The 13,966-nt window shown below is 43.8% G+C and overlaps 1 protein-coding gene across 1 annotated transcript in view; it reads right to left on the bottom strand.

The window, feature by feature from the left end:
• Positions 1-2,534, bottom strand: part of CTNNA1 (catenin alpha 1) — an 84,535-nt gene extending 82,001 nt beyond the window's left edge. The window contains exon 1 of the mRNA XM_044444164.1: positions 2,339-2,534. The gene's annotated coding sequence lies outside the window, so the exon portion shown is untranslated. The remainder of the gene's footprint in view (positions 1-2,338) is intronic.
• Positions 2,535-13,966: the final 11,432 nt, after the last annotated feature.

The raw sequence follows: 13,966 nt of genomic DNA, 5'->3' as shown, positions 1-13,966 counted from the left end.
CTGTTATATAACAAAGTTATGGGGGATAAAATATTTAATGTGTGCAAATAGTAGCTAGAATCCAAACATGTATATGCATACTGACACACTTCTGAGAGGGACTTCTTCATGAGTCCACAAAGTTTAGCAGCTTTAGTTGCCAAATCAAAAACTATGATCGCCTGCTCCTTCCTCATCAGCCAATGTGTCTTCCTTTCCTGTGTGTCACAGAGGCATGCATGTTACCCATTTGGCCACTTGGAGAAGGTGTTCTGGTGCCTTGGCTGAAGAATACCCTATCCCTCAATAAGCTTTTTTTCTACCACAACAGGAAAGTGAGGCAAGGGTTTTTCTTCTTCCCTGGTTTGGTTCTAAAGGACGAAGGCATTCTGATCATTTCAGCAATGCAGTACACCCAAGCCACTCCCAATTTACTTCCCAACAGTTTAATGGAAGGTAATTTTCTGCCCTCTTCAACTGCTGAGATGCTGTTTTCTCTACTGCACCAAGACAGATTAGACTTGCTTCATCATACTTGCCAGATAGCAAGCAAAATGGTAGAAGACTCCGTTTAACCCTCCCGCACACGTCCTACAGCATCAGATATAAATTTATACTGTTAATTTATATTATTTTAACGAAGTTTATTTATGTCTGTGAGCCACCCCAAGGCTTCGGCGAATGGGGCGGCATAGAAGTTTACTAAATAAATAAGTAAATATATTACGTAGGCATTTGGGAGTAACACTCAGGAAAGAGAGAAACTGACATAACAGGGCACGCATGGAAACTCTCTGCATAGTTCTTTGGATTCCATAGACATATTTTTAAAAGCAGTAGTTTTGTTGTTTTCTCCAGTCAGAAAGCAGAATTGCACTCATTTAGTAGGTGTTATATTAAAAGTCTGGCACATTAATATATAGGAGTATAACCAAATTAGTTACAGATAACTGCAAAACAAGTTGTGTAAGTATTTGATCTAAAACTAAGGTAGCAGTCACTACTGATTTTGCATGGTACCTGATCTACCCCATTAACATTCTTACTGAAAATGTTAACCTATTTTGTTTTCAGGATAAAATCAGTCAGTGGAACATTTACTCCAAGCACAAATGCATAGATTAGGCTGTAAATAAGTTTACATAACACTGGTTCCTTCCTACAGAAAACTACTACAACATATGCTACTTTCAGCACAGATGCTTACAGCTCAACAATGGAATTCATCCTGGCCATTAAAGAGACACAGATGGGTTTGATAAAATTATAGGATGTTTTGATAACAGATAAATTAACACAACAAATATAAACTAAAGCAAGAAGTAAAAATAATTTTATGACAGATTGATGGCCAATATATTATCTGAAGAATGATCTGAAAATGATTTAGGTAGATATACACCACAAAATTTACAATTAGTCATTCCACCTGATATTCAAACTTATGCCAATATTAGATTTATCTTAAAATATGCATGGCAGGGAATGGAGAATGGAGTTTGTTGGCTATATGAAAAACAAAACATATGGCTAAAACGTTATAAAAACAGCATTTACTCAGATCTCTCTTTTGTTGCTCTGAGTGTTGGTATTCTTCAGAAGTCTCTCCCCAGATACAGCAAGTCCCCAAAAAGACTTTCTACGTAATCTTATCCCAACTTCGTGAACCAGAGTGTATAAGAAGTCTCACTCCGCCCCCATTTAAAGTTTGCTTTCTTATACGGCTGGAAGTAGGTGTGGCGCAGAGCTTCCCCTCTCTCTCCCCAGCAGTCCATTTCTGCATTTTGTCCTGAAACCGCACTCACTAAATCAGTGCTCGCACCAGTCTTAAACGCACACCCCTCATCACAGTTCCAAAATCCCGAGCCTTTGGGAGTAAAACAAAAGGAGCGAGGAAAAAAAAGAAAGAAGACACCGAGCAAAGAAAAGGAAGTAAGACGCGCTCGGTCCAAGCAACTCCCGCGGAGAGGAGACGCAGATTCTCTTTCTCGGCACTCCCTCCCATAAATAGGAGCTCACAAATCCCAGGAATGAGGACACCACCCAGAGCCGAGGAGGGGGAGGGGAGGCGCGGGAGGCCTCGGCCGCTGGAGGCCAAGTGGGAAGCGGGCAGGCACAATCACAGGGCGGTTCCGGGGCCCGTTGAGCCGGGCGGGGAAGGGAGATGAGAGAAAGAGGGGTCGCCGACGCACCGGGCCGGGCTAGAGGCGGGTGCGCAGGCCGCCGTCAGCGCTCCCCCGCACACAGCTGGCTCCACTGAGGCGGCCTGCAGGCACTTTCCAAAGTTTGCAACTCGGCGAAAGGTGCCCAGCCGGGCAGCCGAGACGGCCCTTCCACCGCCCTCTCCGCTGAAAGTTACCTGCGGCGGCTGCTCTTCCGCTGTGGTGGCGGTTATGACCACGGAATCCCCAAGCCGCGCTGTTCCTCCTACTGCTATTGCTGCTGCTTTGTCCGCCGGTGGCCGGTCACTTTTCGCCCCTCGCCGCCGCCGCCGCGCCCTGTCCCGAACTAGAGAGTCTGCGAAGACAAGGAAACGGACTCTTCCGGGCACCTCCCCCTGTAGCCCTTCCTTGCTCTTCCCAGCACCGCCCTGCACTCACCGCCGGCTCTTCCCAGCACCGCCCTCTTTCCCGAGCACTTCCACGGCTCACCGCCGGCTCTTTGTAGCGCCGCCCTGCACTCACCGCCGGCTCTTCCCAGCACCGCCCTCTGCGAGCGACAACCGCGGGCCAAGAGCGAGAGGCGTTCGCTCCTGCAGTGACTTCGTTTCCTGCTGGACTTTCAACTTCTGTCTTGCGGCGCCGGTGGCGATGCGGGAGAACGAAACGGCGGGAGGAGAAGCAGGCGCTGCAACAGCCGCGGGGTGTGAAGGGGCGGGAGCAGCAAGGAAAGTGAATCAGGGAGGGAGTTGCAGGTGAGAGTTTTCTGAGATGGCGTTTGCACGTCAAAGGGAAAATGGCAATCCAGGTTCTTCGCAAAAGGTGTGTATTCACCTGCCCTTCACGTCCTATGATGTTTTCCGCATTTTTCCAAATAAGGTTGGACGCTGGTTCCTGCATATTGAAAGTATATGAGGTATGATTAAACAGAAACCTCCATTTCCTGGATGTGTCATGATCTCATGATGGCGGTGAAGGGCCACCTTGAGAAAGACTGGTGGCCTGCCTTTCCAAGGCTGATGCGAGCAATAGATGAGTAAACTCTTCAGTGATTTATATATTCACTGAACATACTTACATTTCACTATTCTTTCTTGAGAAAAAATGCAAGGCAGCATGCAATCCGGTCATAAAGCAAGAGTAGAAGATGGCTGCGTGCATATGCTCTGCATAATAGCTGTCAGAACAGCATCAGAGCAGAAAAAAAAAATCAAAATCCCAGCTTGGTTGCCATTCAATAGATCTTGTGGTGTATTAAATTCAGGCATACATGGACTGCCCTTTAACACATTCCCAGATGAATCCTCATCCCTGTGCTCTGTGGAAGAGCCATGTTCTTGCTGCTCAGTGTAAAGCCAGCAGCAGTGAGGTCTTCACTTGGCCAGACATTCTGTAACAGTGGCTTGGTCACCCAAAAGGCCTGATCCCACACATCTATCCACCATGCCCCAGACAATGGTGGAGAATGCATAAGAGTGGCTGATAATCCAGGAGCAGATAGCTGAGTGCCTAAGACTACAGCCCCCATAATCTGTGACTACTGGTCATGCTGGCTGGGACTGATAGGAGTTGTAGTTCAGAGTATCTAGAAAATGTCTGCCCCTGAGTTAGGGTGGTCAGAACCAGTCCAAGACATTTTGCTGAGGCAAAGGACACTATCTATGTATTACATTTGCATCCTGACCAGTAAATAGCCAGAGCTCTGCCCCATCTCTGTTCCATATGCAAAGGCCAGTTGCACCAGCAGCTGAATATTATTGCAAAACTGCCAGTGACTACAGCTGAGGTAATAGGCTAGTGTCAGGGCCCCTGGTTCAGATTGTGTAACATATATAACTCTATTCTTTAACAGGAAAGGGCAGCTGAGAAGTCTAGGAGGAAGAGTTAAGATGTTGTCACCATCAACTCACAGCAGGTGCTGCCTAAGGGAGGGCCATCCCTGGGATTGGTGGAGGTGTATGGGAGGAAGCCTTTTTTCAAGCTTCAATTCTTCAGTCAAAGTAGCCACGGAGCTGAGCAGCCCCATCCTACCGGCTTGGTCTGGGGCAGGCTAGGAGGCACCCCAAATGCCATGCTACCTTAGGAACGAAGTGGAAGCTGCATGCCATGTGTATGAAAAGCTGCACTGAGAACTACTCCAAGACATTTTGCTGCCTGAGGCAAAGGGCAAAGGACAAGCCCTGAGCCCAGTGATTTCAGAGCAAGCAGCTGGCTGGACTTACTTTAACACTGGAGCTGTCACAATATTCTGCTCCACCTCCTGAGCAGCAAGCCAAGATAAAGGGTGTGGGGCACGCCGCATCCACATAGCTCTTTCCTCCAACACCTCACCCCTGCTGCACAGACACCTGCTCACACACATGTTGCAATGTGGCAGCAGTGTGCCTCGTGTGAACTGAGCAATGCACATATGGTACTTAGTGGAGTCTTGCATGCCCTGGCCTGGCTACCTCTGTGCCTGCTGGTGTAGACGGGGTTTGCCCTATGCATGAACTGTGACCCACTGGGAGATGGCAGTGAAGCAAAAGAGCCAGGCTACCTCTCCAGCCATGGCACTGGCTTGGGCGTGAATGGCCAGGAGACTCAGGAGACAAAGGGGAGAAGAATGTCTTTGCTACTCTTTCCTGGGGTGCACATCTGGAGGGCACTGAGTTGGGGAAGGCTAACCTGGCCCTACTGATTTGCTTCTCCACATGTAGGGCTGAAGTGTGGAATATGGAGGGCCCTGCCTATTGGTTCCATCCCACCACTGTGCTGTCTCCCCACCCCATGTCTGTGCATTGAGCATGGGCATCTGTAAGCAGGCACTCTGCTGTGAGCAGTTTCACACAAACAAAACTCCCTGCAGGTGACTCTATTGTGTCCTCCACACATTGACTCTTCATACAGAAGAAAATGTGAATAGGGAGATGTTTCTTTGTCTCACCCTAGAAATCAGGGGCAAGAGGGTTAGTTTCAAATGGTTAAGGGACATCTAGGACCCCCCGCCCCAGAGCTGGAATTGGGTGCATGCAAAGCCGAGACCCAAGAAATACCAGGAAAGTGTTTCTCAGGAGTGGACCCTTTTCACACCTAATCATCTAAATGGGTGGCGTGAAGCTTATTTTGGAATGGAGGCCAGTGTTCCTCCACAGAACAGTCCAAACTATGCATCAGGTGGAATAGTGGTTTGCAGGCATGCTGTTGCCTTCAGGTGTGAGTTTGGGAGAAAGGCAGCCAATAAAATGTATCCATGCTTGAAGAGTACAAGTTTAATTTACTTCTCTGTGTATTTATCTATCCTTATTTATAACCCACCCTTCATAAAAATTCCAACACAGGAAACAGCAATGTTTAAAAAACAGTCAGGAGAGGGAAAGAGGAACTCAGCTCAGGACTGCAGTGGGTCAATGAGGAGGAGGGTGCTGCCGTGGTCCATAAGGAAAACTAGGAAAAGGATGGGGAATTTGCTTGTGGGGTGCATGGCAAGGCCAGGAGAACAGAGCAGAAAGAAGGGAAACCATGCCACCTGGGTAATTATGCTATTTGGGTGTGGAAACAGCTCGGGGCTGTTTGCTGTGTTGTGTGAACCCAGCCCTTCTCTCTGGTGAACAGTATAACTGTAAAAGAGTATTGGTACACACATTTTAATTGCCCTGCATTCTAAAACTGCAGATGTCTGTATCTTATTGATTTTACCATCTGTAATAAATCCCAGATCTTCACTAACCATTATGGTTAGAAGATTTATAGCATAATCCTGTGCATGTTTACCTGGAAATAAGTCCAACCTTATCCGGTCAGATTTGTGCTTAGGATTTGAATGAAATCCTGTATGTGTTAATGTAGAAATAAGTCTTATTGTGTACAATGGGGCTTACTTCTAGGCAAGTCTGCACTCAGTTGTTGCCTGATAGAGTAATCCTATACATATTTAGGCTCACAATTGATGGTGATTGATGGATTCTGTCCCTACTTCATAAGTGTTGGGAACTTCCTGATGGACTCTAGCCCTGTAATTTGTTACGAGCATAATAAAACAAAACAAAAAAAAAAAAAAACAAAACAAAAAAACCCCCAAAACTTAGAAGGCTGAATGCATCTTTCCCTCAAAGCTGGTTTACATGTAACAGTGGCAAATCGTAAGTTAATTCATTTATAGCTTGCCACAGCATTTGTCTTTTGGATTTCTCAACCCCTTATCAGGCTTAAGAGGGCTTTCTACATGACATCCTAACACAGACACTGTGTCCTAGTTTGCATGATCAAAACAAGTCACAATGGTTTGCTGTGAGTGGCAGCAGGTACCAGGAGTGATCTGCTGAATCACTGCCTAGATATGGCTTATTGTGTCATCTGGACCTGAGCAGCATGGATTTCTGGTGTTGTAGGATGGCTTGTCGTGATCATGTAAACATACCCTATAGGTCAACCGTGGGTGAAATAACCCACAGTTGACCCACAATTAGTAGGTTTATTGTGGTTTCTTTTGCCCATGATTAACCTAATGGACTAGCTTGCACAGTGAGGAAAATAAAGACCAACTAACTGTCAGGGTGTGTACATCATGTATGAACACCAAATTAATTGGTCCAGTCAGGAGTTGAATATTCAAAGGCCTGACATGTTCTTGGCAACCCTGTAGCAAATTGTTTCAATTTGCTTCAAATGCCTCAAAGAGTTCCTTGCCTAGTTTATTATTGGAGTCATCTAACAATTGAGCATCTTTTCTCTCAAAATGATAGACTCAAAGAATATCCTGAAATGACAAGCTACTCTTATACTAGCTAGGAAGCTGGAATTGAATATACTCATGGACACCTTGGAAATCACCTGAAAGTCTCTGCCAAGAAATGAGAGAGATAAGAACAGTACTCTTGAGATAGCAAAGGTGGGTTTAGACCACCCAGAAAATCAATATTTGCATAGCTCAAATGCCTAAAAACTGGACATTTGGACACTTAACAACCAAAGTGTGGGACTCATAACAGAAGTTGGAAATCTAGAGCAGGATAACAAAATGTGATGAGGAGACTGAAGTATGGGAGTTTCACTGCCTTTTGGGACTTAGCTCAGTGACACCTCCATATATGTTTGAAGAAACACATCAACTGAGCATAAGGTTTTGAACATATGTTTTTGTTACATTACTTCCATATTCTTCCCACTGCACATTGCATTTAAGCACCAATTATTATAGATGGGATACAAAGTTGTTGCACTAGAAGATAACAAGAACACTTACCTGCGAGTAATAGGACATATTTGAGTGACCGTGTGTAGGATTGCATTGTTATATATCTCTTATCTACTTATCTGGGAGTAATTCCCATTGAATTCAGTGGCCCTTGCTTCTGTGTAGACACATACTGGATTGCATTGTTGATCATTTTTTCACATCTAGAACTCACCATTGTAATGTAGGTACTATTCCCCACCCCCAGCCCAGCCAAGCCCAACATGAATTTGAATGAAATTGGTTCACATGTGCCAGTCCTTATTGACCTGAAGCAGAGCCAATCCTGAGCTCAAATATGAAGCATTAGCTGGCAGCACTGCTATTTTCATCTGAAGAAGTACCACAAGTCATGGTGTCAAAGCTGGACAACACACCTAGCAACATGGGATCACCTGGGCAATGGCAACCACAGTCCCACCAATTGTGGTATAGCATCGTATCACTGATGGTGTCATATCAAGGAATGATATCAAGGAATGATGCTTTGACTATTGGAAAAATATTCATGGAACAATAAGATCATGTAAAACAGTACAGTAGTTTGGAACAAATGAATGTTCATGGTATAATATGCCAGCTTTTGAGTTGCACAGAACTCTTCCTCTAGCAATGTAGCTGTATTTTGAAGAAAAATAAATGATACAATTTCTTGTTTTCAGAAGAATTTCTTTGTTTCAGTGTAACATAAGGCATTTAATACATTGGAAAATTCTAATGTAATCTAATTAAGGCTGCACTCTTGCGCACACTGAAGTGCAACTGAATTCACTGAGATTTACTTTTGAATAGATATTCACAGAAGCAGGCTGCATATCTGCAAAATCTTCGCATCGGACGACTTAAACAACCTGCAGATACATGCAGCCTGATCAAGATTCTGTGCCATTCAGAAGCTGTGCTAGTCAAAAGCTTGACCACTGTGTCAATTTACTTTAAAGGAGCATTTCATTTTTCAGACTGAATCCATACACACGTTCCTGCACAGCTCTGCATTCATTATAGAACGAGCATCCATAAATTTAAAGGGCATTCTGGGACAGATGTGTCCTTGCCTAGGGATATTACAAGATGGGATTTCTGTATTTAACTTGATCATGAATCAGCAGGTAACATATTCCAGGAACAAAGTGTCACCATGGAATATGTACCAAAACAAAATTTCTGGTTTTAACACACAGAGTTTTTCCAAGGTGGAGTCTTGAGATCAAGTATGTCTGCACCTCTCTTCAGAATATTAAAGCAATTTTTAAACAATTCACATTTTATATGTGAACATTGAACAGATAGAAAACATATAATTGTACAGCCAAAACATTTGAAAACCATTTCCAATGAAGATTAAAGCATCTTATCCAAAGACAATTCTGTGCCAGGAGTAAAGCTGAACAGAGAAGTCAAATTTGCACAACACTTTTAAGTAGTCTGGGGACTCTGTTGAGCAAAAGATCCAATTCAGTCGGAGTCCTGAGGCACCTCCCTCCCCTTTGGCCTTCAGTCCTTGAACCAGTATTTTCGGGGACACTGCATGGGAACCCTGAGCAGAGTGCAGTAGAAATGCCCAAAGGGCATGTTTGGCAGCTGTCACTGGCTTCCCCACCCTGCTGTCCTGAGATGGTGAGAGAGCAGTTTTGCTTACAAGACACCTCATTTTCTAGCATTGTCGGGAGTCTAGTGGAGAAGCTAAAGTGGCGGTGAGGGAACAAGCTGCACTGTGCTTGGCTTTCTCGAGAGGAAGGTGCATGTGGCTGGGTCGCCCTCTGCCTTGCTCAATGTGACTGCTGCATAGCTGAGCAAAGGCCACACCGAGCAAAGCCAACAAGCCCAGTACTTCTGTTTGTCATCACTGTGCCTGCAGCAGTGACAAAAAGTGCCACCCTGGTTGTCTGGAGGAGGTATAAGATAGATGTGGTGATTAATTCTGATGAGTGTTTTGTGGGGCAGAAATTTAGGGCAACATACATAAGGGATTGCACTGGTAGCCTAGCCAAAATATATAGTTAATAGAAAAATAAAGCTATAATGTGTGCATAGAAATTAAATACCCTGTATGAGTAGAAACCTTTGCTGAGTCTGGGAAATGAGCAGCTTCCTGGAGTGCTTCATTCTCTCCACTCCTTCTGGATGGGTGATAAGCGTTCTCAGGGCATCATCCAATGATGACTGACTTGGGAGCTGATGCTGGGCGTGAGACTCTGCTGGGGTACAAGGCATCCTGGTGGCGCCTCAGCTCTTGCTCTTCATGAGCAGGAGCAACTCTTAGGAGATTTGTCAGAAGGCATGGTTGTTACCTTTGTGTTGCAAATAAAATGATTTCTTTAAAAAGGAAGGTAGTATGGTCATGGCCATTGACTTACATGACTTAGAAACTGGAGTAGGTTAATCCATTGAAATGTCTGCCCACAACATTTGGATGGTGCAACAAACAATTCATGCAACAAACATGAATATTCAAAATGGCCTCCAGCACATGCTGCAACCTATCTTGACTTAAATAATCCACAATGGGCTGCAGTGATCATGTGAGCCCAGTCACTTTCTTCAGCTTCTCTGAGGAACCAGAGAACTTCAAAGAATTTCTTGCCAGTGATTCTAGATTATCCTCTTTGGCTTTTGCAAAAGGACCCCCAGTACTGAGCAGCACCCCTCATTGGGGTGTTTGCACCCTGGGGTCTGCTGAAGTGTACAAGATTAAAGAAATAAATGAAAATGAAGAAGTGGCTTTCCCCCATACCCCAGTGAGAATGGAGCATACTCATGGCCCATGGAAAACAATATTGGTTGGAAAAGAAAAATGGAACACTGTGGGGATGGTGGAATAGAGTATCCCAAGAAAAACATGACTGGCCAGTTGGAAGGCATGGACCCTAAACAGGAAGCAAATCTGCTAAACAGTCATGATACATTGCAACATTTTGTTGCAGGTTGCGTATGTCATCCATAGAGTACTGACGTATTCCTGCCAAATCTGATGGGGCTACTGGGGGCTAGTTGGTTGTGGATGATGGCACAGCATGTAGTCCGGAGATATGCACTGAGTTCTTCATTTTCAGAGCTTCTCTTTACCCCACCAAGGACACAGCTATCCATGTAGCATGGGAGCGATGCTGTTGGGTGATGGGGGAGGACAAAGAGAAAGAGGCAAGCACAGTATGTGTATGAAAATGTTTTTGAGATGTTGAAAAACAACATTTTAAAATAGATATTCTTAAAACAGGTGTCATAAAAACACCTGTTCAGAGTCTTACTTTGGGATGTAAGTTTTGTACCTTAACATTTTTGACAGGTTCTTCTTTTAAATAGACGAAAGATTCTTGACTTCAAACAGGTTTTCTTAATAAAATTGCAGGAGACAAAAACACCAAGGAGGGAAAAAGTCTCCTAAAATATAAAATAGCTGTCACCCTGTGGGAATACGAATGAGGAAGACTTCAGAAAATGATGCGTGCTCTTGGAAATGTCTCATTGACTAACACAGCATGGGAACCTGAGTCAGAAAGGAAATGCTGCTTTTTTTTTGTATGAAAGGGATGTATAGTTAATACAGTCAAAGCAGACTTGAGTTGAGAAATCTTTGAATAGAAAATCACCCTGCCTGATGCTTTTCAAGAAGAAAGACTGCCTCTTTGGTAGGGAATTGACATTCCCTTATTAAACAGACACAAACCTCTCTCTTTTTTTCTCTGTAAATGGCCTTTAATAGAAACAGTTTGATCAGAAAAACAATGCTTTGCAACAGCGAGTGGACTGAATTAATTCATACGTACATACATATCTACACAGCTTTGGTGGCTTTTTAGCAGACAAGGCAGTATATCAATAATAATAATAAATAATAATAAAATTGTAAAATTTGGCTTTAAAAACTCTGAAACACTTGCAGTCACATCAGCCAGATCCACTGCTCAGTCCTCTGTGTGAGAAGGTTGAGCCATTGGGCAAGTCCAGAACGAAGGCTGCAAGCAGGTTGTTGTGTATAATGTAACAGAACATGCAGAAGCGAGTTTCCATTCACATCTATTCTCTGACCTCGAGGAGAAGAGGCAGGCATGATCATATATGGTCATTCCTGTCTGAAGAGAGGGCTCAGTGCATTTCAAGAGATGTGTGACTTCCATTTTGCTCCAGCTCACATCTGATAAGAGTGCTGGCTGACTCAGCCCTTGGGTAACTGCTCCCATGCATGGTGCTTTAGGGCACACAGGGTGTGCTTGCTTCAGTCTTGAGTGATTCAGGTATTGGATTCCTTTGATTCACCATCCTGCTTTAAATGTGCAAAACATGACTCAGAATCTTTGACAGAGTAAAAAGGATTAGCTAAGTCTTCACTGTGGAGAGATTCTGAGTATACACTCCTGCTCTAGACATATGAGTGGCTAAGATTAATCTGATCCAGTGTTTTTAGCAAGAATTGCAGCAAATACTATGTGTTAGACCACTGGAAACTGGCCAATAGATTGCTACTGGACTCTGGTTGATCTTCTGTCTGTTCCTGCCTTACTACTTGTTGGGAAAAGCTGGTCCTTAAACCAAACTCTGGCTTCCAGCAGATGTAATCTGCATCCCTTTGATCCACTTCCAAATCCCCTTCGTTACAGATAGAGTGAAGATGATGTTACAAACTGTGTTCTGTTGGCAAGAGTGATGCTCGTTCACTATCCAAGCATCTGCAAGATTCTTTCACTCTCAAACAGCAGCCTCTTTTGCTAGAGTAATTTTAAGGGAGTGTGTGTACATGCATGTATGCAATACACACACACAGACACACAGAGTCAACATCTTTCCAAACATATGGAAAAACCCAGAAACCTCTATCCATGTGATTTTATTTTACAACACGATTGTGTAATCTGCAAGTGATCCACATGCCAAGGTGGGGTTATCTCTGAGTTACGCATTATATAAACACAAATCATGGGCATAAAAGTTTTGTAAAATGAACCTTGAATGCTGTGTGAGCAACCACAAAGGCACTGGTGGCAACCACATCAATCCATACACATGTAAAAGTTGTCTCACTATCAAATTCTGTTATTTTAATTTTTAAGGAGGAAAATAATCTCAGTACCCTAAACTGCCCTCCACTGGTTGCTATGTAGTGTGGTGATTAATTTTTTGGGTAAAGAATGTAAGAGCTGATTCTAGGGTACATTATGTGGATATGCATGCTTGGGTGATTAGATCCATACTAGACACATGTTTCTAGTGATTTCAGTCTCTGTATGTTTCTTTTTTGGAAATGTAGAACATTTCACCATCCTGGAATGTTTTATTCTTCCTGCCAGAGTTCAAAATACAGATTGGACTTTATACGGGGCTTCTACCGAAAACCGTAGTCCTGGGTTGAGCTGTTTCCCACTCTCTTGTGTAAGATTTAGGCATTTAGTTATATTTGCTGGTTGTGACATCATTGACAACATCAATGAAGATGACAACATCATTTAGTTGTGATGCCATCAAAGAGTGCATTTCCAGCAGTGGTGCCAACAGGGCAGGACTTCAGAACAAGTGCCTGGGAGCCCACTCACCAGGTGGGCCCCCAAAGGCAACAGTGTAAGCTTAATACATTTTGGAGCAACCAAAATATCCCTGTTCACAGAGGTGGTACCATCAAGGACAGAGTCTAAAATCAGTAGCACCAGTGGCTGCCAGCAGCAGATCACAGTGTAGGCAAGCCTGACACAGGAACCTCATTTCCTCACGGCATGGGTGAGTGGTCTTCAGAGCTGCAGGGAGAGGGTTCAGCATGGAGCTGCCGTTTGTGGTGGGAACAGTGTGCCGTTCCAGTGGCTTGCAGATCTGCTCCCAGGAAGATGAAGCCAGTGCATTCCCAGCAGCACCCTTGGAGGTGTTTCATCAAGGGTACAGTCGTGTGCTGAACAGAGGATGAGCAAAGACACGAGAGAGGAACAAGTCTGCCTCCAGAATTTGCTTGACTGCAACTCTCATCAGTCCTAGGTAGTATGGCCTTTGGTGAGGGATAATGGGAATTATAGTCCAACACCTGGCGGGGGGGGGGGCACAGGTTCCCCACCCCTGATGCAATAGCAGCCTTGTTATGTACTCCAAACAGCAAAAGAGAGGAATGCCATCAAATCCTGTCGGGGGGGGGGGGGGATATCTGCAGAGAAGATGTATCAATAAAAAAGGGCCAACCCATTTCAGACCACCCATATCTTGAAGAATGTTAAAGTCCTGATGAATATTATTACAAATAGAAAATACTATCATAAATATCAGCATTTATTGTTTAATTAATATAGTCAGTATAAAGCATCAGCGGTTGTTACAAAAGCCAACATAAAAGCTAAAACATTAAAAAAAACCTTATTCCCAATGTAAATTAAAGCAAAGCATTCATATGAACATTTTTACCATTAGATATACATTTATTTGAATGAATATTGTTTGCAGTTCCAAAACAACTATGGCTATTTTGCAGTTCTCAATATGTGGCAAATTTCTCTTGATTAGACAGATGATAAAACTATGTTTGCTAAATCATCTGAACTGGCTCGATCCTGTAACAGTTTCCTCAATGAATTTCACCCTAAAGTTTTATGAATATTACACAATGGAGGTTGTAATGGCAAATATATTCTCAGTTTCCAAA

This window comes from Varanus komodoensis, unplaced genomic scaffold, assembly GCF_004798865.1.
Source record: "Varanus komodoensis strain SLA01 unplaced genomic scaffold, ASM479886v1 scaffold44_3, whole genome shotgun sequence".
In the NCBI taxonomy this organism is placed as follows: domain Eukaryota; kingdom Metazoa; phylum Chordata; class Lepidosauria; order Squamata; family Varanidae; genus Varanus; species Varanus komodoensis.
Note: the sequence above shows the minus strand (reverse complement) of the source record. Positions and strands in the feature narration are given on the sequence as shown.